The sequence below is a fragment of the Lepus europaeus genome, chromosome 1, assembly GCF_033115175.1.
Source record: "Lepus europaeus isolate LE1 chromosome 1, mLepTim1.pri, whole genome shotgun sequence".
Lineage (NCBI taxonomy): Eukaryota > Metazoa > Chordata > Mammalia > Lagomorpha > Leporidae > Lepus > Lepus europaeus.
Window position 1 is genome coordinate 70155734 of NC_084827.1, and position 23303 is coordinate 70179036.

The window sequence follows — 23303 nt, forward strand, 5'->3', positions numbered from 1 at the left end:
TTTTTTTTTTTTTTTTTTTTTTTTTTTTTTTTTTTTCACACACACTGACACTTTATTAAACTCATCTAAAAGGGAATAATCACATCAATGTTTTTAACAGATATCTCATGTCATTTGAGATGCCAAACGGATCCTAGGGAGGAAGATGAAAATTAAATAGTAATCCAAAGGCACCTAGAAACCTATGACCACAGTGGTAATAGGCTAAGGAAGATTAAGCTATGGCAAATCATCTAATGTGAAAGTTAGCAGTTACAAGCAGGAAGCAAGTTTTCTTTAAGGAAGGCACAGGGAAATGGTCACTTGAGCCCAAGAGTGTATTTGGCTAGGAGAAAGGAAAAGATGGCTGAAGGTAAAGCCCAAACCAAAAGGAATAGATACGAAGGAGAATTGAAGCTCCATAGTCAAGCAAGATGATGATGGATCAGGCTTCTTCCTCCTGAGAAGCATTTACAGTATTGTGCTATCCCATCCCTCTTCGGATCCCACTTAACAACTGCTGGAGCTGAATTGCCCGCTTCTTCCTGATAGGCTACTGGACTGGGTTTGATGTTACCCAGGACTCTTATAATTTAGCACAGATCTTGAAGAGCTTGTCACACAGTGGGAGGCTTTGTTGCTAGTTGTTGTAGACTTAAAGAAAGCCTGAACATTCACATGCAAAGTAGTCTGAGCAGCCAGCATCACATCCAAGCATCCCTGCATAACACCCTCAAGAGTCTGAAATCTTGCAGCAGCTGTGCTGTACTTAAAGCTGCAAAGCTCACAACAAATTCATCAAGGGAGCCAGAATGAGACAAGACAGCTGGGAAATCCCAGCAGGTCATCTCAATCTGCCTTTCCCCATTAGGATAAGCTGTAATATACCTAATATGGGATGGAGAAAACTACACTGGATCAAGCTGGGTCTTCTGCTGAAGGTGTCTTCAGGTATCAAGGGCAAGACAAGGCGTGGGGTTAATTTTATTTTGAAAAAGCCTGAGAAGTTATACTTTTCTAAAAGGACATGGCTGAATGGATAGGAAACTGATTCCCCATTGTGAGTTCTCCTGATGGCTTCTGCAAGGATCGTGGAGATGTTGATCACTGTGTTTTGGAGCAATGCTTCATCTTGTCCTCATGAGAGATGGTATTGGTGACTACTACCGCTTCAAAGCACGCGTTATTTATGTGAGAAATGGCTGTGCCAGAAAAGGTTCCCTGAGTTAGTATAGCATAAACTCCAGTGGTTCCAGCTAAGTTTGTCAAGTGCATGGCGGATTGTACCACAAGTGTCAGCCATGTCATCTGCAAGCATGGCCACCGGATCCTTCACACCTCCCACCAGCAACAGGCAGTCCGCTTCATGGGCCTTTTGCTGTCTGTGAATCAAGGCAAAGTCCACATTCAAGGGATATGCAATGCAGGTCACTCTCTTATCTCTGCCAGCATCAGGCAAGACTATAGTGCGGTTCCTCCACTTTGACATGTTCTTCTTGATCCACTTCAGGACAGCTGCTTTGGTGTACAAATTGTCCACTGGGATATCAAAAAATGTGAGCAGCATGTGAGTCTATGGTGATGACATGATCAGCACCTGCCACAGATAGCATGTTTCCAACAAGCTTGGCTGAGATTGGAGCCTGGCTCTTATCTTCCTTATCCTGCTGAGCATAAGGGGAAGCAGGGATGACTGCAGTCACTGGGCTGGCTGAAGCAATCTTGCAGGCATCGATCATGATCAGAAGCTTCATCAGATTGTCATTGATTTCACCGCAGCCACTCCATACAATGTAGACATCTCTCCACATACGCGTTTGTTTGCTGATTTCCATGCAGATCTCAGGTTGCTCAATTTCTTTCCAACCACCCTGCCTAGTTCCAGGCCCAGGCGCTCAGCAGTTTTCTGGGATAAGTCCTGGTGGGAGCTTCTGCTAGATTTTTTTTTTATTTTTATTTTTATTTTTATTTTTAACTTTTATTTAATGAATATAAATTTCCAGTGTACAGCTTATGGATTACAATGGCTTCCCCCTCCCATAACTTCCCTCCCACACACAACCCTCCCCTCTCCCGCTCCCTCTCCCCTTCCATTCACATCAAGATTCATTTTCAATTCTCTTTATATACAGAAGATAAATTTAGTATAAAGATTTCAACAGTTTGCACCCACATAGAAACACAAAGTGAAACATACTGTTTGAGTACTAGTTATAGCATTAAATCACAATGTACAGCACATTAAGGACAGAGATCCCACATGAGGAGCAAGTGCACAGTGGCTCTTGTTGTTGACCCAACAAATTGACACTCTAGTTTATGGCGCCAGTAACCACCCTAGGCTGTCGTCGTGAGTTGCCAAGGCTATGGAAGCCTTCCAAGTTTGCCGACTCTGATCATATTTAGACAAGGTCATAAAAGACAGAGTGAGGATAGTAACCAATGATCCTAAGAGTGGCATTTACCAGGTTTGAACAATTATACAGCATTAAGTGGGGAAGAGGACCATCAGTACACACGGGTTGGGAGTAGAGCCATTGGTGGTAGAGTAGAGGTTATGATTACACAGGAATGAGGCCCAAGTGCACTAGACAGGGCCTAGAACAAAGGACAGAGTCATTATTAGAGGAGCTAAGAAAGGTGCTGTCTAAGCTACAATTAAGTTTTCTGATTGAGAGGCAAATAGAACCTGATAGAAGGGGCTTGATAATAATCTGGTGGGCTTTAGGCCTTGTAAGTTAAGAGGCCCAGACCTATCTATCTCTTCACATGGGGTATATCCTAAGGGAGGTGTGAACCTCCTAGGGGAAGGCACTCTGTTGACTTTCATTACTTGGCTGGGCTGGGAGGAGAGCTGGCCAGGTAAAGGCAGGTGGCATCTCTAACAAGAAATTTACAGTTCTGCCTGCAATGTTGCTGACCCTACTTGACCATACCCTCAGCTGCAGTGGTCACTTTGGAAGTTGGGCTGAGTGAAGGGCTTTTCAGCTTAGAGCCAATAAGATCTGTGGCTCTGACCTGGGCATCCTTCGACTCCAGGGCAGGTCCATTTCCAGTGATCCAACTCTTGGCAGAGCTGCCAGGGCTCTTCACAAGCTGACTTCTGCTGAAGCCCAGGCTTACCACATTGAAAGCCACTGCAGTGGACTGGCCTGTTGGGTCTCCTTGAGGGCAGATCACTGTACAGATCAGCCATTAATAGGCCTGCCACCCATTGCTTCTGATGCCTAGCTTTCTTTTCCTCCTGGTTTGTGTTAAAGCAGACCAGAGGATGCAAGTCAAGGGAGTGCCCGTATCCCATCTCTAATCTTCTGTGGCCTGAACTACAAGTCTATAGTCACAGGCATGTTCTGTAGTAGTTTTTCTAAGGTAGACAATGCCCATGAGGAAAATTATATTCTCACTTTAAAACTTTCTTTCCCTTTTGTCTGACAGGGAGGTTTTTTCTACTTACTGTATACTTCGCTGATGGCGAAGTGAATCTAGCTATGAGATTATTATTTAAGTTCTTATTTTGGCTATGCTATTACAGAAAAATGTTAGCCATCTCTTTTATAAGGTCTAAAGATTAAATTGTGCGTCCTACAGATTCCTTTATAGTAGAATTAGTTTCCTACTTTGAAGAGAATAGAGAAATGAAAGAACAAGTTGGGCTTAGAATAGAGAAATGAGGGAGCAAGTCCTAGATCGCTTGCTGACATTAGCAATATCACATGAATACTTAGCAAACAGTTTCAACCATTAGATAACAACTTAAGAAAACATTTACCAGAAGGTCCAATGCCTTCTATAAATTTTAAGAATCATGTATTTGATAACACCTCTTAAATATCTAACATGGTGTAGATTGTTTAACTAGTAAACTTAAGCACAACCATATAAAATGTTTTTAGTTTCTTTCTACCAACAAGTTTAAAACATATGATACACAGATTCAAGTCACACAAATTAAAATGTATCTTTGATTGATTTTAGCAGCTTAAATTTATGGACAATCTTATCTATAAGCCATTTAAAATAAAACTCTTAATAAAATTTCCTATGTGGACATACAATATGTACACACATATAACATAGCATAATAGACCAATATAGCAATTTTAATAATAGCTTTTAAAATCTTTAACTCTTTTTGTAGATTGCCAATTGATTTGAATTGCTTTTTGTTTTTAGATTACTTTAACACATTGCTTTAACAGAGCATCAGAGTGTAATTCTATGTCAAAGAGAAATTGAGCTTCCTATGGTCTTTTGCTGTGAGGTTTCCTTCCTTTACCTTCTTTCATATTGCTGACCATGTTTCTGTGTTTCTGTGTGTAACACATCTTTAAGCATCTTTTGCAGGGCAGGATGAGTGGCAACAAATTCTTTCAGTTTCTGTTTGCTATGAAAAGTCTTAATTTCACCTTCATTCACAAATGAGAGCTTTGCAGGATATAATATTCTGGGCTGGCAGTTTTTCTCTCTTAGTACCTGGGCTATATCTCGCCATTCCCTTCTAGCTTGTAGGGTTTCTGATGAGAAGTCTGCTGTGAGTCTAATTGGAGATCCTCTAAGAGTAATCTGACATGTCTCTCTTGCACATTTTAGGATCTTTTCTTTATGTTTCACTGTGGTGAGTTTGATTACAACATGTCGTGGTGAGGACCTCTTTTGGTCATGTTTATTAGGGGTTCTATAAGCTTCCTGTACTAAGATGCCTCTGTCCTTCTCCAAACCTGGGAAATTTGCTGCTAGTATCTCACTGAAAATGCCTTCTAATCCTTTCTCCCTCTCCATGCCTTCAGGAACTCCTAGAACCCGAATATTAGGTTTTTTAATAGTATCCTGTAGATTCCCGACAATATTTTTTAGATTTCTAATTTCTTCTTCTTTTCTTTGGTTTGCCTGTTTCCTTTCCTGTTCTCTGTCTTCTAAGTCTGATATTCTCTCTTCTGCTTTGCCCATTCTGTTTTTAAGGCTCTCTAATGTGTTTGTCATTTGATCTATTGAGTTCTTCATTTCATTGTGGTTTTTTGTCACTATCACAGTTTCATGTTCTACTAGTTGTTTCATTTCATTTTGATTCCTCCTTAATATTTCATTTTCATGAGAGAGATTTTCTATCTTGTCCATTAAGGATTTCTGTAGTTCAAGAATTTGTTTTTGAGAACTTCTTAATGTTCTTATCAATTTTTTGAGGTCTGCTTCTTGCACTTCTTCTATCTCATCATCTTCATAATCTTGAATTGGGGTGTCTTTTTCATTTGGGGGCGTCATGGTGTCTTCCTTGTTCTTGTTACCTCGGTTTTTGCGTTTGTTATATGGCATGTTGGAGATATTTGGTTTCTTCACTGTGGTGTTTTTTCTTGTTACACTATGGCTCTATATTAAGTGGACTGTCTGCTTTCGGTGGAGCCTTAGAGGCTTGAGATAAGTGTGGCCTGAGAGCTGTGTTTGGTTCCTCAGGGTTGAGGGTGTGTCAAAGATGACACTCCCAGGTTAGGTGTGGTAAATCTCTCTTTCTTTTTTTTTTTTTTTTTGATTCAAAAGGGAAGTAATTTCGCACAGCTGAACGTAATTGGAGGTAGTTAGCAGGCGAATGATATACCCACAGCAGCCAGAGATCAGAAGCTCTTTCCCAAGGACCACACAGGGAATCTGTGCTGCCCTCAGTGTGGGCTCCAATTCTCCTGCAGTCTCCCACTGGGTTGCCAAGTTAGATGCTAATCTCCTGTTATTTCACCCCTCCCGCCAGAGTCAGGTTTTTCTGCTAGGCTCAGGGCTGGTGCAGACCTGAGGTCGCCCTGCTTATGACGTATGTCCAAAATGGCGCCTGCTCTTTGTCTTGCTCGCCTTGGAGGGGTGAGCGGAGAGAGAGAAACTCGTGTCCGTATCGGTCACTTTTTTTTTTTTTTCCTCTCTCTCTTCTAGTTAGCCTGGTGAGCTTTTCCCCACGGAGTTTCAAGCCTCGTTCCCTCTAGTCTCCTCTTTCCGCTTGCCCGCTGGTGTCTCGGGCTATTGAGGTTTGGCTCACCTCGCGTTCCAGCGCTGGTGCGTTGAGTCTGCTGCTGGTGTCCCGAACTTGGGCTCCCACGCTCTCCACGCAGGTCCACTGTGAATCACTAGTTCCGGAAGAGTTTCCTCTGCTGTCTCTTCCCCTACTCCTCCTTGACCCTGCAGTATCTCCACTGTTATTAACCTGTGTGTCTTGCTGAACTATCAATGTGCTCCCTTCCTATTCCGCCATCTTGCCGCTCCGAACTTTTGACCACTTCCAAGACATTGTTTATAGCCATGGTCTATATTCCAACCAAACTAGGGTATTTTTGTTTTACTTGTTAAACTTATTTGTTCAAGTATTAAGCCTTTTTATTGTAACTGTAAACTGTTATTGCAAAAACGAAACAACAAAAAGAAAGGGAGAAAAAAAGAAGGTAGGAGGTAGAAAGGGGGAGGGGGGAAGTAGGGTTGTTGGAAGGAAAGGAATATCACTAATTTCCTAAAGTAATATCTAAATTACATTGAATCTGCTAAAAACTAATAAAATTTTGAAATAAAAAATTCAAAAAGCATTCATATTAGAATAAACTATTTTTATTAAGATGAATTCAATATAATATCATTTTGCAAACAAATGAGACATGAAAATTATACAGTAATTTAGAAAAATAGAAGAAAACAATATTTTTAATAAATTAAAAGTTTCATCATGGAGAGAATAATTATATACACAAGGTTTCTATAAACAAAAGATGTGGCAATAAGCCATGTTCAATCTCCTCATGTACAAAAGATGTTGCAAGATAAATTTAAATTTTTAACAAATAAAAATTCTTGAAATATTTAGACATATTCACTTAGCAGATCTATTCCTTTGAATAAAGAAGAAAATGCTTCCTGCTCTAAGCAGTATGTTACACTTCAGGAAACATTTGGAAAAATTACTCATCACAGCCTTGATGTCTTTATTTTGATTTATACAACTTAGATTCTCTGATAAAACAACAGATATGAACTCAGAAACCAAAAACAACATTTTTGTTTTAGAATTAAAATGAAAGAGAGCTAATAGTACTAAGGATATGAAGCAAATAAAACTCTCATGCACAACAAGTGAAAGAGAAAATTTGTACATTTTGTAAAAGTCATTAATAAGGCAGAACATATGTATAACTGTATGACTGAGCAAAAACAATCCAAGGAATATATATAACCAAAAATCTATATGATATCTATCTATCTATCTATCTATCTATATCAGCCTGCAAAAATGCTCATAGAAGTGCTGTATGTTTTACTGTATGTACGCTAAGATAAAGTGAAAGGAAAAAATATACAGAATTTCTATTGGTATTTCTAAGTCACTTAATATATTATCATATAAATTTCTTATCAATGTTTTGCTGAAAACCACAATGCAGCACTCAACTTTATTATTCTTATAAAACTATGTTCCTTAAATTGCCTGATGCAATAAATGGTATGTGTCCATTTGTATAATGCAAAGTAAAACTATGAGCACAAGTTAAATGGTTTGATTGCCTTTGACATTTGGCCTTAAACAAATCTCTCTGCTGGTTATAAATGCTGCTTTCTCTTCTCTACAGGACCATCTCCCGGATACAGAACAACTCATTCAAATCATTCTTGTCACCTTTGCATCAGTACCTGACATTCTAGAAATAGAATCACTATCAGGGAGCTCTCATCCCTTGACATTTGCAATTATTCATATCAGGAAGCCCTTTCAAAGAGTTCTTACTCCTTAAAACCTTTACAGAACATTATACATTTTCAAAGTGAAATATATTCCTCTGTTTTAAATTCATAATTATGTAAGTCACTTCCCAGTCCCAATGCCTTATCTTACATCCATGCTTTTTCAGGAGACAAATGGATACCAGATACGAGTTAGTAAAAGAATAGCTCTAGTCAATGAAATGTAATGGCTGTCTCTTGGTTACCTCAGTCCTCAAGACTTATTTAGCCTAAGAGAAGACGTCACAATGCATTGATTATTATTATTTTTTTTTTGACAGGCAGATTGGACAGTGAGAGAGAGAGAGAGACAGAGAGAAAGGTCTTCCTTTGCCGTTTGTTCACTCTCTAATGGCCGCCGCGGTAGCGCGCTGCGGCCGGCGCACCGCGCTGTTCCGATGGCAGGAGCCAGGTGCTTCTCCTGGTCTCCCATGGGGTGCAGGACCCAAGCACTTGGGCCATCCTCCACTGCACTCCCTGGCCACAGCAGAGAGCTAGCCTGGAAGAGGGGCAACCGGGACAGGATCGGTGCCCCGACCGGGACTAGAACCCGGTGTGCCGGCGCCGCAAGGCGGAGGATTAGCCTGTTGAGCCACAGCGCCGGCCAGCATTGATTATTTTGATAATAGAAAACATTAATTAAAATATTTAAAACCCAAAGAAATAAACTGAAACCTATGGATGGTGAATAGTCACCAACACTATTAGTAGTATACAAAATTTCCTTAGGTATTGATTTTTTTTTTTTTTTTTTTTTGGACAGGCAAAGTTAAACAGTGAGAGACAGAGACAGAGAGTAAGGTCTTCCTTCCATTGGATCACCCCCAAAATGGCTGCCACGGCCAGCACACTGCACGGATCCAAAGCCAGGAGCCAGGTGCTTCTCCTGGTCTCCCATGTGGGTGCAGGACCCAAGCACTTGGGCCATCCTCCACTGCACTCCTGGGCCACAGCAGAGAGCTGGACTGGAAGAAGAGCAACCTGGACAAAATCTGGTGCCTGAACTGGGACTAGAACCCGGGGTGCCTGCGCCGCAGGCGGAGGATTAGCCAAGTGAGCTGCGGCGCCGGCCAGGTATTGATTTTTGTGACAAAGCACTAGAACCTGATAATGCCCAGTCATCATGTATCTGTTTACTCCTCTACCCTCCCTTCTTCTTGTTTCTTTTAAAGGAGAAATCGTAATGCCTAATATAAGTCATGTCAATAGAATCCAAAATAGAAAATAAAAGCAAAATTTTGAGTATTGAGAAAACACAGAAAAGGAGCTATATGTTGATCTACATGAAAATGGTTTATCTCAAAGATAACTATTTTTTCAATAACTTATATAAAGTGGGATCCATCTCAGAGAGACATGGTATCTAGTCCTGAAAACACTAATTGCTTTTGTAATATTTTGGGAATGAATTTACCTCACCTATTTGATCTTCGATTCCATCTCTTGTAAAAGAATAATGTTAACACTTCATTTTTAACGTTCAAAGTAATGAAAACCAGGTCATGTTTATTGGCTGGTATACCTCCACATAGATATTCACTTTTAATTATTTGAAGCAGGAAGAAACTGGCCACAGAAGACACAAATTTAAAGAACCAAATTCTTATCCAGCTATCCCAACAAGAAGCATTATGCATTTGAAGGAGATAAGTTAATGACCCTTCTCCCTGTTTCTTTCTATCAGCTACACACCATACATGATTTTCTCTTCTTTGGCCACTCAGCACCTGACATCTCTTCCCATTTTGAAGGATCCTTGTACTATGTGAGTTTGGTGGGAAGTAGGGGTCAGTCTCCATTCATAAGGATAATAAGCCAGATATAATATTCCTAGGACACTCTTCCATCTATGACTCTGAATCTTGAGAGCTTGAAGGGGTAGTTTAGAAATTTTTTGCAAGGGTGGCCTGTGCCGTGGCATAGTGGGTAAAGCTGCTGCCTGCAGTGCTGGCATCCCATATAGGTGCCAGTTAGAGACTTGGCTGCTCCACTTCCGACCCAGTTCTCTGCTATGGCTTGAGAAAGCAGTGGAAGATGGCCCAAATCCCTGGCCCCCTGCACCTGTGTGCGAGACCTGGAAGAAGCTCCTGGCTTTGGATCAGTGCAGCTCCAGCCATTGCAGCCAATTGGGGGGTGAACCAGCGGATGAAAAACCTGTCTCTCTCTCTCTGCCTCTCCTCTCTCTGTGTAACTCTGACATTCAAATAAATAAATAAAACTTTTAAAAAAAGAAATTATTTGCAAGAACATCAGTAGATTTTCATGGGTGAGGCAAAGGTACACTGACATTACCTTGTAGTTGCAGCAGCTTAATCAGATTTGCCTGAACGTATTCTCTTGTTCAAATACCTGGCCCCTCATAACTCGTATCATTTTCCAGTCCTGGAGTTTAAACTTCTCATTGGTTCTGAACACCTTTCAGATACATTTTGTAACAGATAGATCCACTTTCCCTTGAAGTGAGCCTCAGCTACTTTTGTTGCTCACATGAATTGCTAATTTGCAGGTGGCATGCCTCAGTTCAGCCTAGGTAAGAGGATCCTTCCCTCTCATTTGTGTTAGGAGTGAGCTCAATTAACCCCTTTCTTCTCAGCTGGCTATACTCCCTCTCATTTAACCATAAATTAGCAAAAAAGTATACTGCATATGAACTTTAGCATCCAATATTAAAATAGTTTCTTTTACCATTTGTATTGCAACTACTTTTATTTCAAATGGGTCTCCAAAGTTGTTTTTTTTTTTTTTTTTTTTTAATTCCATGAAAGAGTGTTGAGGGTGACTGGAAGAAATTCTCATATGCTTATCAATGGGTTTGTGCCTAATGCTTTCCAGTTTATGGCCATGTTGATAAGAAAACAAATTGAAAAATGCAGAAGGTGGAACCAGGCTTGGCTATCTCCCATGCACATTTTCCCACAGCTCTAGACTCTTTATTCAACCTCTTGCAATTTTAAGGCATCCTTGGCCACAAATGAAGAAGTACAGCTTTTTTTTTTTCAATGCAGAAGAATCCAAATGTTTTTTGTCATATGCTTTAAAAACACTGGATAACAGTAATATAATCCTAGAGAAGTAGATTTGGTAATGAAATGTTTATGTCCAGAATTAATTTGTTTATTCTAGTTTACATTCTTATAAGCTTAAATTTAACTGAACCAATGATGATCTGAGGATGAGAACAATTAAATTCAAGCATAACTTAGGATCTACAATAAAAAGCGTGTGCAATGTTTTCTAAGTTTTCAAAAAAAATTTTCTTTCAAATTTATTTATTTTATTTGAGAGACAGAAAAATACAAGGAAGAGAACTCCTATTGACTAGTTCACTCCCAAATGCCAGCAACCCCCAAAACTAAGCCAGGAACTCAATTTAAATCCCCCACATGGATGACAAGAACTCAATTCCTTGGAATATTACTTGTGCCTCCCAAAGTCAGCATTACAGGAAGCTGGAGTCAGGAGTTGGAAATTGGTACTGAACCAGGGACTACAATGTAGGACTCAGGTTTCTTAACTACTAGACCAAATGCATGTCCTCTTTTCCTGTAGATTTTCCTCCCTGTGAAATTATATACAATTTGCTATTTCTGGTGTTTCAGTTAACCTGTTACAATGGGGTACTATTATGTCCATTTAATTGCAACACAATATACCGTAATGACTTTGTTTATGGAATGAAAAGAACATAGGAGGGTTTTTTTTAAAGCTAATTTCTGATTGTTGGTAATTTATGTTTACTTTTTTTGCTAAACATTATTCATTTCCTTCCTCATCTCATTCTCATTGGCATCCCTCCAGTAAGGCAACTAAGCAGAAGATTTCTGTCAGTGCTTTCACTATGATATGGTTCCATTAAAAAAAAGAGCCTGTAAGACTCTACATTCCATAAACAAGAGAGACCAAATTTGCATGCTGAAATTCTCAGCAAAGCAAGCAGTTTAGGATATATTTTTTAATTCACTTAGAATTTCTATCATATTAAATCTCATCTACTTGACATTACATAAATATGGATTAATGTATTTATCTGCTTGTTTCTTAGAAATGACACTGACACAGAAAACAGAAAGAAAGCTACCTTAAATAGAATAGGTAAGTAAACTGCCTGATAAAATAACACTTCTATCAATTGCTGATGTCAAATGATAAGGTAAATTCTACAATATTTAAAGAAACATGTAAATATATGCTTAGTATTTGGGAGAAAATATTTTTATTTCTTAATGTACAAAGTTTAAAGATGAAAGAAAGGAGAAGTGAAATTGTAGTGGGAGGGAATACATGGAGGCGTGGCAGTTGTAAGTTTCACCACTTCCTTTTCAGTTTTACTGCAGTCCTCATGCGTAACATTTCTGTGAGACAGGGATTAAGTCATTGCTCCATTGATGAAGAATTTAGGTGAAAATGAAAAAGAGTTAATAAATTTAGAAAATAGCTTATTTCTATAATATAGCAAAGCCCAAAGGCTTAAGGAATCTTTGTTTCTAGTTTCATAGGGGGACAGAGAGAAACAGAGACAGATCCCACCCACTGGTTTACTCCCCCTATGAGCAGAAAACAGAAACTCAATCCAGGTCACCCACAAAAGCAGCAGGGACCCAATTACTTGAGCATCACCACTGCCTCTGAGGGTGTATATCAGCAACAAGTTGGAATCAAAAATAGATCCAGGACTAGAACCCAAACACTCTGATATGGGATGTACATGTCCCAAGTGGCATCTTAATTGCTTCTCAAAATGCCTGCTCCTCTTTTTGGAATCTTAGTGAAGTTATTATAATTATCAAAAATAGCATTTCTGCAGGAATTATACAAAAGAAAAAAGTCATATCATTTTGAAGAGGATTTAACAAATTATGGTACGTGAACTAAATTCACTCTGTCCCTGTTTTTTGTATTCTATAAGCTAAAGATGGTTTTTGTAGAGGAACATTTGCAATTGAACAAATGACAAGGAATGCTTAGTTAAAACAAAACTTTTTATTCTGTTTCCAAATTTTTATTTATTTATGTGAAATAAAGAATGAGAGAGACAGATAGACATAGGGATAGGCACAGGGATAGTACCTGAGCCATCACCTCTCTCTCCCAGGATGTGCATTAGTAGGATGGTGGATCTGAGGCAGGGGCATGACTCCATCCCAGGCATTCCAATAGGAGATATGGATGCCCCAAGTGGCAACCTAACCAACTGCATTGCAATACTTGCCTCTGTTTTCTTATTTACAGATTTGCATTATAAGGCATTGTACTTAATTATTGTTTTACTTTGAATTATTCAAATTTTGTATCAACTTATTTACTGCCATGATAAATGAACATGTTATTCTTGATTTTGTCTTTTTCCTGTAAAGCCAAAAATATTTACTTCCTGATCTGTTATTGAAAAAGTTTGCTGACCCTGAGAAACAGTGCATTCAAAAATTAACAGTTTTGGGGGCCAGCACTGTGGCGTAGAGGGTAAAGCTGCTGCCTTCAGAGTCAGCATCCCATATGGGCGCTGGTTCGAGTCCCAGCTGCTCCACTCCCAATCCAGCTCTCTGTTATGGCCTGGGAAAGCAGTAGAAGATGGCCCAAGTCCTTGGCCCCCTGAACCCTTATGGGGAAGACTTGGAAGAAGCTACTGGTTTCTGGTTTCAGATCAACACGGATCTGGCTATTGTCATCTGCGGAGTGAACCAGTGGATGGAAGAACTCTCTTTCTCTCTCTGTGTCTCTACTTCTCTCTCCTTGTAACACATTCAAATAAATAAATAAATCTTTAAAAAAAATTAACAGTTTGTGGTCCAGCACTGTGATGTAGTGGGTAAAATTGCCACCTGCAGTGCCAGCATTCCATATGGGATCTAGCTCTAGTCCCAGCTGCTCCACTTCCAATCCATCTCTCTGCTATAGCCTATGAAAGCAGTAGATGGCCCAAGTCCTTGGACCCCTGCACCTGCATGGGAGACCTGGAGGAAGCTCCTGGCTCCTGGCTCTGGATTGGTGCAGGTCTGGCCATTGCGGCCAATTGGGGAGTGACCCAGCAGATGGAAAACCTCTCTCTCTCTCTCTCTTTCTCTCTCTCTCCTTTTTCTATCCTCCCATCCTCCCTTCCTCTCTCCCTCTCCCTCTCTCCCTGCCTCTGCCTCTCTGTAACTCTTTCAAATAAATGAATCATTAAAAACAATTAACAGTTTCTTTTTCATTTTTTTAAACTCAAGACACTTCAAAGTTTTTCCAATTTCATTGTGAATATTTGGAAATCAAAATATTATATTGAATTTTGCAATATCATTGTTTAAAATTAGAATATCCAGTGCTTTAAGCTTCTAGGAAAAGCTCTTAAAAATACATTTTAAAATGCATGCTATTTAGTAAAAATGAATGGTATATGCATTATAATGTGCAACCCTAAGTATCAATTATTTTCACAGCTTGCAAATTGCAGAACAGTTCTCCTAAGATGTGGGTCAATTCTATGTCACCAAAGCACAGTGATAATAATGAATTTCATCTCATGGAAGCTAATTTTAATCTCTTTATCTACTGGCCCTCCTCAGATGCCCATTTTCTAATCAAAATCCACACAAATAATTCTTTTCCACATCATTTGCAAACTATGCAAATTTTCAAGCCCACCCATATATGGAATTAGCACTTCAAATATGGATAAGAGGGACAGCAATATCTGAAGCAATCTTCCTCTACCCAAATAAATTCACCCTAAATAACCCTGCTACATGATCCTTAAACTGCTTTTTGAGATACAGAAGATTCCAGAATGACTCTCAATTCACATTCCCAGTAAATATGTAGCATGGACTTCTGAGACAGCCAAGCTAATCCAATTCTTAGTGTAGTCTTAATTTTCTTTTTTTTAAACATTAGATATCAAATATTATCCGATATTCTTTGCAAACAAAACTTTTACCCTGTAAAGTCTCTCTTTCTTTTACCACAAATACATGCATACCAATTCCAAACCCCAAATCAAAAAACCAAGATTCAAAGAAAGCAAATCCTCTATTCCTCCCTTAAAAAACATGTGCTTACCCAGCATCATCCCCTTGTTACTGTGCTATACACATTCCAGTTGTGCACAAAATATTTCTTGACTTATCCTCTCTGTCTCTCAATTTTCAGTGTCTCAGCAGTTGTTTAATTTCACTCCAACTGAATCCCCAGAGAGACTCACACATTATAGATTCTAAAAACAAACCTCTTTATTCTTTAAAAACTCAAGTACTATTTTCTACAGGAAACATTTTCCACATTTTATGAAGTAAATTATTGAGAGCTATGACCTTTGGGAATAATACAGGCTATCAGGGAAACTGAATTACTTGATAAATATTTTATTAACTGCATGATTAAAACTGGATTTGATACCAAGAGAATACACTTTATTTCTTAGTAATAGGAACAAAAAAGAACCAAAACCTCAAAAGCTTCGAATCTTGTGGGAATAAATGGCAACAATTTTATACTGTAAATCATTTAGGAGACACTTTCATAATAATTTATATCTAATTTTCAAACATATCAGAAATAAAAATGTAATAAAAGGCATGAACCCTATTTATGAATGCATGATTTTGCCGACTGGTGTTTCATGGCTCAAAATAAACTATATATCTATCATGTACCCTTACATTCTAAAATTATTCACCTGGCAATCTGATCATCATCATTCAACTAACAATCTGAGGTGCTTGTGTCTGGGGTTCACTGAACATCTTGAGTATTTATGTGTGGCTTTCATGAAATTTTAGAATTTATGGTTATTATTTCCTCAAATAGTTCCTTCTACATTCTCTTCTCTATTTCTAAAATTCCAGGTACACATATTAGACCATTTCCAGCCTAGTAGTCCCTGAGGTTCTGCCCATTTTTCTTGTTTTCTTTTTCTTTTTTTTTAAGATTTATTTATTTGAAAGTCAGAGTTACACAGAGAGAGGAGCGGGCAAAGAGAGAGAGAGAGAGAGAGAGAGAGAGAGAGAGAGGTCTTCCATACGATGGTTCACTCCCCAATTGGCTGCAGCGGCCGGAGCTGCACCAATCCGAAGCAGAAGCTAGGAGCTTCTTCCGGGTCTCCCTTGCGGGTGCAGGGTCCCAAGTACTTGGGCCATCTTGTACTGCTTTCCCAGGCCATAGCAGAGAGCTGGATCAGAAGAGGAGCAGCCGGGACTAGAACCGGCGCCCATATGAGATGCCAGCACTTCAGGCCAGGGCGCTAACCACTGCGCCAGAGCACCGGCCCCTTTTCTTCCTTTTTTAAAGATATATCTAGGGACTGCATTGTGGTATAGCAGGTAAAGCAGCCATCTGCAATGCTGGCATCCCAAATGGGCACCAGTTTGTGTCCCGGCTGCTCCACTTCTGATATAGCTCCCTGTTGAAGACCAGTGAAACATAGCAGTGTCAAGTACTTGGGCCCCTGTCACTCATATGGGAGACCTCTATGAAAGTCCTGGCCATTGCAACCACTTGGGGATTGAAGCTTCAGGTAGAAGATTTGTGTCTCTGTCATTCTTCAAAAAAAAAAAAAAAAAAAAAAAAGATTTATTTTATTTATTTGAAAGGCAGAGTGAGAGAGAGAGAAAGAGACTGAGTGAGAGAGAGAGTGAGTGAGATAGAGGATTGAGAGATATCTTCTATCTTCTGGTTCAGTCCCAAATGGCCATAAAGGGTGGGGCTGGGCAGAAGCCAAGAGCTTTATCAAGGTCTCCCACATGGTACAGGGGCCCGAACACTTGGGGCATTCTTCATCACTTTCCCAGGTGTATTAGCAGGGAGCTGGACAGGAAAATGGAGCAGCCAGGACAGGAGCTGGCACCTATATAGGTGCTAGCCACCAGGCAGTGGCTTAATCCACTATGCAGCACTGCTAACACCATCTGCCTCTTTTCTTTCTAACCTTGTCACCATTTTTCCTATTAAGTGATATATACTGATCCAGGTATCACCAACTCTCCTCTGTCATTTCCTTTTTGTTCTTAATCAATTCTTTATTTTAGATAGTTTTACTATTCTGAAAAGGTACATTTTCCTTTTTACTATTTTGAGCATATACAAATATAAAATATACTATATATTAGAGAGATAATAAACAAATGTAGATGGGAAGAGAACAAAATAAACAAAGGATAGATATAGTCTTTTTTTTTTTTTTTTGACAGGCAGAGTGGACAGTGAGAGAGAGAGACAGAGAGAAAGGTCTTCCTTTGCCGTTGGTTCACCCTCCAATGGCCGCCGCGGCCAGTGTGCTGCAGCTGGCGCACCGCGCTGATCCGAAGGCAGGAGCCAGGTGCTTCTCCTGGTCTCCCTTGCGGGTGCAGGGCCCAAGGACTTGGCCCATCCTCCACTGCACTCCATGGCCATAGCAGAGAGCTGTCCTGGAAGAGGGGCAACTGGGACAGAATCCGACGCCCCGACCGGCACTAGAACCTGGTGTGCCTGCGCTGCAAGGTGGAGGATTAGCCTAGTGAGCCACGGCGCCGGCCTCTTTAATATCTCTTAATTTATTAGATCAATGGTATGAGGAGGAAATTATAAAAATGTCCTTCAAAAACATTGTGGATCTGGGACGGTGTTGTGGTGTAGCAGATTAAGCCTCCACTTGGGACATCGACAGTCCATGTGGGCAATGGTTCAAGAACTGGCTGTTCCATTTCTGATCCAGCTCCCTGCTAATGCACCTGGGAAAGTAGCGCTGGCCAGGATAGATATATTCTAATATCTGGTATATACATATGATTCTATGCATCTCTTATGCATTTATTTTTTGATTCACAGGGGATACACAGGGAATAGCAGCCTTAAAGACTATACCTAAGGGGTCAACATTGTGGTGTAGTGGGTAAAGGAGCCAGCCTCCCATATGTGTGCCAGTTCAAGACCTGGGTGCTCCACTTCCAATCCAGCTTCTGGCTAATGCTCCTTGGAAAGCAGTGGAAGACGGTCCATGTGCTTGGGTCCCTGCACCCATGCAGGAGACCAGGAAGAAGCTCCTGGCTCTTGGCTTCTACCTGACTCAATCCCAGCCATTGAGGCCGTTTGGGGAGTGAACCAGTGGATGGAAGATCTCTCTCAGTTCTCCTCTCTCTAACTCTACCATTCAAAAAAATAAAATAAATCTAAAAAAAATAAAGACTATACCTCAAACAGGCATCTGTATTTCAATCTAGTTGGAAAGTTAGCTGAGTTGTTTCCTACCCCTCATTGTACCTCTTTCCTAACTCTCCCAGAGTCCTCCTCACTTTCTGGCAGTGACAGGTACCCAGGAGCCTTTCTCTTGCTCCTACATGAAAAACAGTGGGTTTCCCTAACATAGATCTTTCCTACCATGAGTCTGTCTCAACTGTAACAGTCCTTAGGATAAAGCTTAAAACAAAACAAAAAATGGTGAACCCATATTTTGCCAGTCATTTTTATCAATTTTACTGCCTTCCAAAATTTGATTCTGTTTGGACTCTACACTCCTTATATAGCATTTTTGTTTGTTATTTTGGCTTTAAAAATATAAAAATAGAGACCAGCATTATGGCAAGGCAGGTTGATGGGCCACCGGCAATGCCAACATACCTTATTGATGCTGGTTCGGGACCTGGCTTCTCCACTTCCAATCCAGCTCCCTAGTAACATGCCTGGGAAGGTAGCAGAAAATGGCCCAAATGCTTGAGTCAGCTTTCCCATGTAGGAGATCCAGAGGAAGCTCTGGGCTCCTGGCCTTGGCTTGGCACAGCCCCAGACATTGCAGCCATTTGGGGAGTTAACCAGTAGATGGATGGTTTCTCTCTCTCTCTCTCTCTCTCTCTCTCTCTCTCTCTCTCTCTCTCTCTGGATCCCACCCCCTCAGCCTTTCAAATAAGTAAATAAATCAACTTTAAAAATTAAGTAAAAATTAAAAATAAAAACAAACTATTTTATCCATAGTGTAAAGATTAATTCACACGAAAAATTAGATTGCTAGCAAACACTATTCCATATCAGAATTGGAAAACCACTTATTCAAATTTGGTCACTTTTTTTTAATTGAAGACTCTGCTGTACTGAATAGTTACACTGTACATATGTTCTCTACTTTTCCCCAAATCTACTAATTTGTACTTGCTTGGAATCCTTTCTTGGCTCTGGGGGACGTTTTACACCGTGTTCCTCAGAGATCACCATTTAGACTAGCTGATGAACAGTATTAGAAAAGCTGGGCTTTTCTTTTCATATTTTCACTTTCCTTGTTGTTCTTAAGGAGGAGAGCCAGAGAAGAGCTCCTCTGCCACACCATTGAAAAACCATCCACAGTTATTTCTGACATGAAGAACCCTGGCATTAATGCAGAACAAGTCTCCCTCAGGGAGTTCTCTGCAAGCCATTTAATACGGTACAGTAAGTCATTAAAATACTGAATTCTCCCTAATTGGGATATTTTTATCCTAGACGTTGTGTAAGTGGTTCACATTTTGTAGTAGACATTATTATAATCTATCTCTTTAAAGTTTTGTTTAGACTGCTAACTGAATATAACTTGACATTGTTGTAGGACAACCTGTATGGTCAAATGGATGAACAATAGGTATGCAAGGGCTTAATTGCAATGAAACAGGAAAGCCTAATATTTATGAGTTTTCACTGATTATCATCTGCATTGTTATGTCACTCAAGTGATTTGGTTGGCAGGTTCTATCTAAAGTGTTAGGTGCATTGGATTATACATGATATAGATTTGCATTTCAAAAATCTACAATTTTATAGTTGTTACTCTACAATTTACTTTTTAATTTCATGCTAGAAACAATAAGAGGCATAAATTGCTGCAGAAATTGATATGTCCGTTGGAAAACAGATAAGATTTTGTGGTGTCTTGTAATTTCTAAATAATTAATAATTCGCTTAAATATAAATTGGAGGAAATATGATTTAAAGGAATTTAAATCAAAATTAAGGGAAAACAATGGTTCCTTATTATAACACAAATCTGTTGATGTGTTTTTATACTTGTAATTTATTTCTTTTTTTTATTTTTTGCCAGGCAGAGTTAGACAGTGAGAGAAAGAGAGACAGAGAGAAAGTTATAGACAGTGTGAGAGAGACAGAGAGAAAGGTCTTCCCTCCGTTGGTTCACTCCTCTAATGGCCACCACAGCCAGCGCTGTGCCCTCATATTTCTATGTGATATCCAAGTTTCAGTTTTTTGGTATTGAATATATTTACAAAAGAATTAAGGAATGTGATTCAGTATAAGTGTACTGTATTTCCTTTTATATTTGAGGATCTCTTCATGGTCCTGCTTTCTAATCCAAAATTCAGCTTTCAAATTACCACTTAGGGGAAAATGTCCTAGCAACTTAGAGTGGTCTCCCCTGAAAGATGAAAGGATACTTTCCACTCTACTCTCCCTCCTCCTTCCTTTCTTCCTTTTTCTTTTCTTTTTTTTTTTCTTTTTGACAGGCAGAGTGGACAGTGAGAGAGAGAGAGAGAGACAGAGAGGAAAGGTCTTCCTTTGCCGTTGGTTCACCCTCCAATGGCCGCCATGGCCAGCGCGCTGTGGCCAGCACATCGCGCTGATCCAAAGCCAGGAGCCAGGTGCTTCTCCTGGTCTCCCATATGGGTTCAGGGCCCAAGGACTTGGGCCATCCTCCACTGCACTCCTGGGCCATAGCAGAGAGCTGTCCTGGAAGAGGGGCAACCGGGACAGAATCCGGCGCCCCTACTAGGACTAGAACCCGATGTGCTGGCGCTGCAAGCAGAGGATTAGCCTATTGAGCCACGGTGCCGGCCCCCTTTCTTCCTTTTTAATTTTCACAATGACATTTTCAGTGGTAAATACTATTCTTTAACCTCCAAAAGAGAAATGCAATGTTCAGCTCTCCCATCTTTAAAATTGGTATTTTTATGATAAAGTACTGATTCCCTTTTGATTTTTCTAAAATGATGGGGAAAAAATCACAAATACAGTGTAAGTAGTGGATTCCTTCTTCCTTCACACCCTTCTTTCCATTTTTCCTTTCTCTGTTTCTCCTTTTCCCTCTCTCAATCTCTTGTCCCTCTCCCTGCGTGGCTCTTTAGTACTGACCTGAAACAGAAATCATCAGCAACTAACAAGCTTCTGGTCATACACAGCCTACAGCAATCTACCCTGAGTAGCTTCTTTTTTATTATTTTTAGTGGGAAAAACATGCTTGCCACTTCTGTAGTTCATTACACACTTATACATGTTAAGAGGATGACAGAGTTTGAGCTCCTGCCTTCAGAGAGTTTACAGTCCTATGCAGGCACCAAGATGAAGCAATACACACTTATCAAGTGACTATTAACAAGGCCTGAACAGATAGCACGAGTGTAGTTAGCAGTATTCCAGTTACTCGGTTTCCTCCTTGCACTGATTTATGCAACATCCACTGGAAGAAAATGGTCTGAAATCAGTACTTACTGAGGAGATCTTCATTTTTCATTTCTTTTGAAGATCTCAAAATTTAAAGGGAAAAGTCATAAGAATGTCATGTAACTAATTATGGGAGTACTTACCTGATGTGTGGTGACTCACACAGCAGAGCAGATTCATTTTCCCTTAAATCACACATTGTAACTGCGTAATTTATTCTTTTTTTCACACCCATACACTGTTAGAGTATTTTTATTAAATGAGAACCTGTTTTGCTACATTTATATATGTCATATATAATATAAATATGTACATGAATACATTGCAAATTTGCTGCTCAAGATGCTTGAGTTGTTTTTGTTGTTATTATTTCCCCATTAAATTAAGAGTTAGTGCATTATGGTTCCTCAGTATTTCCCAATTAAATACTGAGTAAAGAAATAATATGAACTTCTTTGTATTTATTGTTTCTCCTGATCTCAAATTTGATGATAGAACTCTTATGCCTCAGGTTTGGCTAATCTAAAATATAGTAAGGAAGACTGTTTTTTATTTTCTGTAACTAGAAAAATATTTTTTTCCAAATAAAAAGAAAGGGTAACCTGTTTTCAAATCTCTCTATGAATAAAGAGGGACATAATAAACCAAAGGAAAAAAATTAGTCCAAACTCATCTATTTGGCATACTATGTATTCCAAACACTCGAGTTTGTTAATCATGTCACTTTTCTGGCTTCACTCCCTAGTTGACTTCCAGTACCACTCTACGAGGAGTAAGCACCATGTTCCGAACTGTAAAGAACTGATATGATACACAAGTTGACAGTCATTGGCCTTTTTCCTCAGCTACAGTATTACTATTATAGACCTGACATGTTAGCACTCTAAGCCTGGTAGTTTCATCCCAGAATGGAAATGGCATCACTAGTAGGATGTGGGTGTGTATGCATATATATCTGGTATTTATGTATACTTGTCACATGCTTCTTGAACATATCTTAATGAGAATTAAAATAATATTAAAAAGGGGGCTGGCTCCATGGTGCAGTAGTAATCCTCTGCCTGTGGTGCCAGCATTCCATATGAGTGCTGGTTCTAGCCCCAGCTGCTGCTCTTCCGATCCAACTCTCTGCTGTGACCTGGGAAAGCCGTATAAGATGGCCCAAGGACTTGGGTCCCTGCACCGCATGGGAGACCGGGAAGAAATACCTGGCTCCTGGCTTCGGCACAGCCCTGACCATTGCAGCCATCTGGGGAGTGAACCAACGAAAGGAAGATCTTTCTCTCTGTCTCTCCTTCTCACTGTCTGTAACTCTACTTCTCAAATAAATAAATAAAAGCTTAAAAAATAAATTTAAAAAGCATGGATATTTAATGAAATATATGGTAAATTAATATTGATTTTCAGTTGGAAACATGAAATTTAGGAAATGTTTGAAAAGTACTACATTAAAATCTACATAGGAAGTCCAATAAAATAGTTAAGCATTTTTATTAATGATAAAGTATGCAATTATATCACAGACATTTAAAGTTTCCCCAAGACATTAAACTGCTATTAATAATCTGAGGTTTAATACTTTTTAAGATTTATTTATTTGAGGCAGAATAGAGAGGGAGTTTGCTGCTCGAGTCTAGGAGAAGATAGTTTAAAAGAAAGAGTGCAGTCTTAGAGAAGAGTTAGGGAGAAAACAGGAGAGGAAACTCCACATAAATTGGAGAAATAGTGGAGCACATGGAGGGCGAAGACACACACAGCTAGGACCCTACCAGCTGACAGCCTCAAAACAGGCATTAGAGAGCAAGGTGAGACCAGATTGCAGTGGCCTAAGCCACTAGTGCAAAAACTACAGGAAAAGCCTAGAGGGAATCCAGCTTGGAGTCCTATAAGGGATAGTGTACCTACCAAACTAGAGGAGAAAAAACAAAGGGAGGGCATGTTTTCTCACTCCCTGATCATCCTGCAAAGGCATCCTGTAACAAGCTGAGAGAGAACAGGCACCATTTTGGACAAACATAACAGCTACACCAGCTTGTGTCTGTACCCAGCAACCAGCCAAGCAGAGACTCCTGAGTCTGGTAGGGAGAACAGACAGGGGGCTGGGTGCTTATGACTGTGGGAGGCTTGTGTGCCAGGACTGTGAACACACTGAGACTGCATGGGAGGACTCAGGATGTGGCTGGGGCATTGGGCAGTCACTGTGGGAGGCTCCACATGATCAA

General features: G+C 39.8%; 1 protein-coding gene and 1 pseudogene across 2 annotated transcripts in view; both read right to left on the reverse strand.

The window, feature by feature from the left end:
- Positions 1 to 23303, reverse strand: part of DPP10 (dipeptidyl peptidase like 10) — a 791529-nt gene that overhangs the window by 126786 nt on the left and 641440 nt on the right. The gene's annotated exons all lie outside the window — the stretch shown is intronic.
- On the reverse strand, positions 824 to 21280 carry LOC133765884 (ribose-phosphate pyrophosphokinase 1-like; annotated as a pseudogene).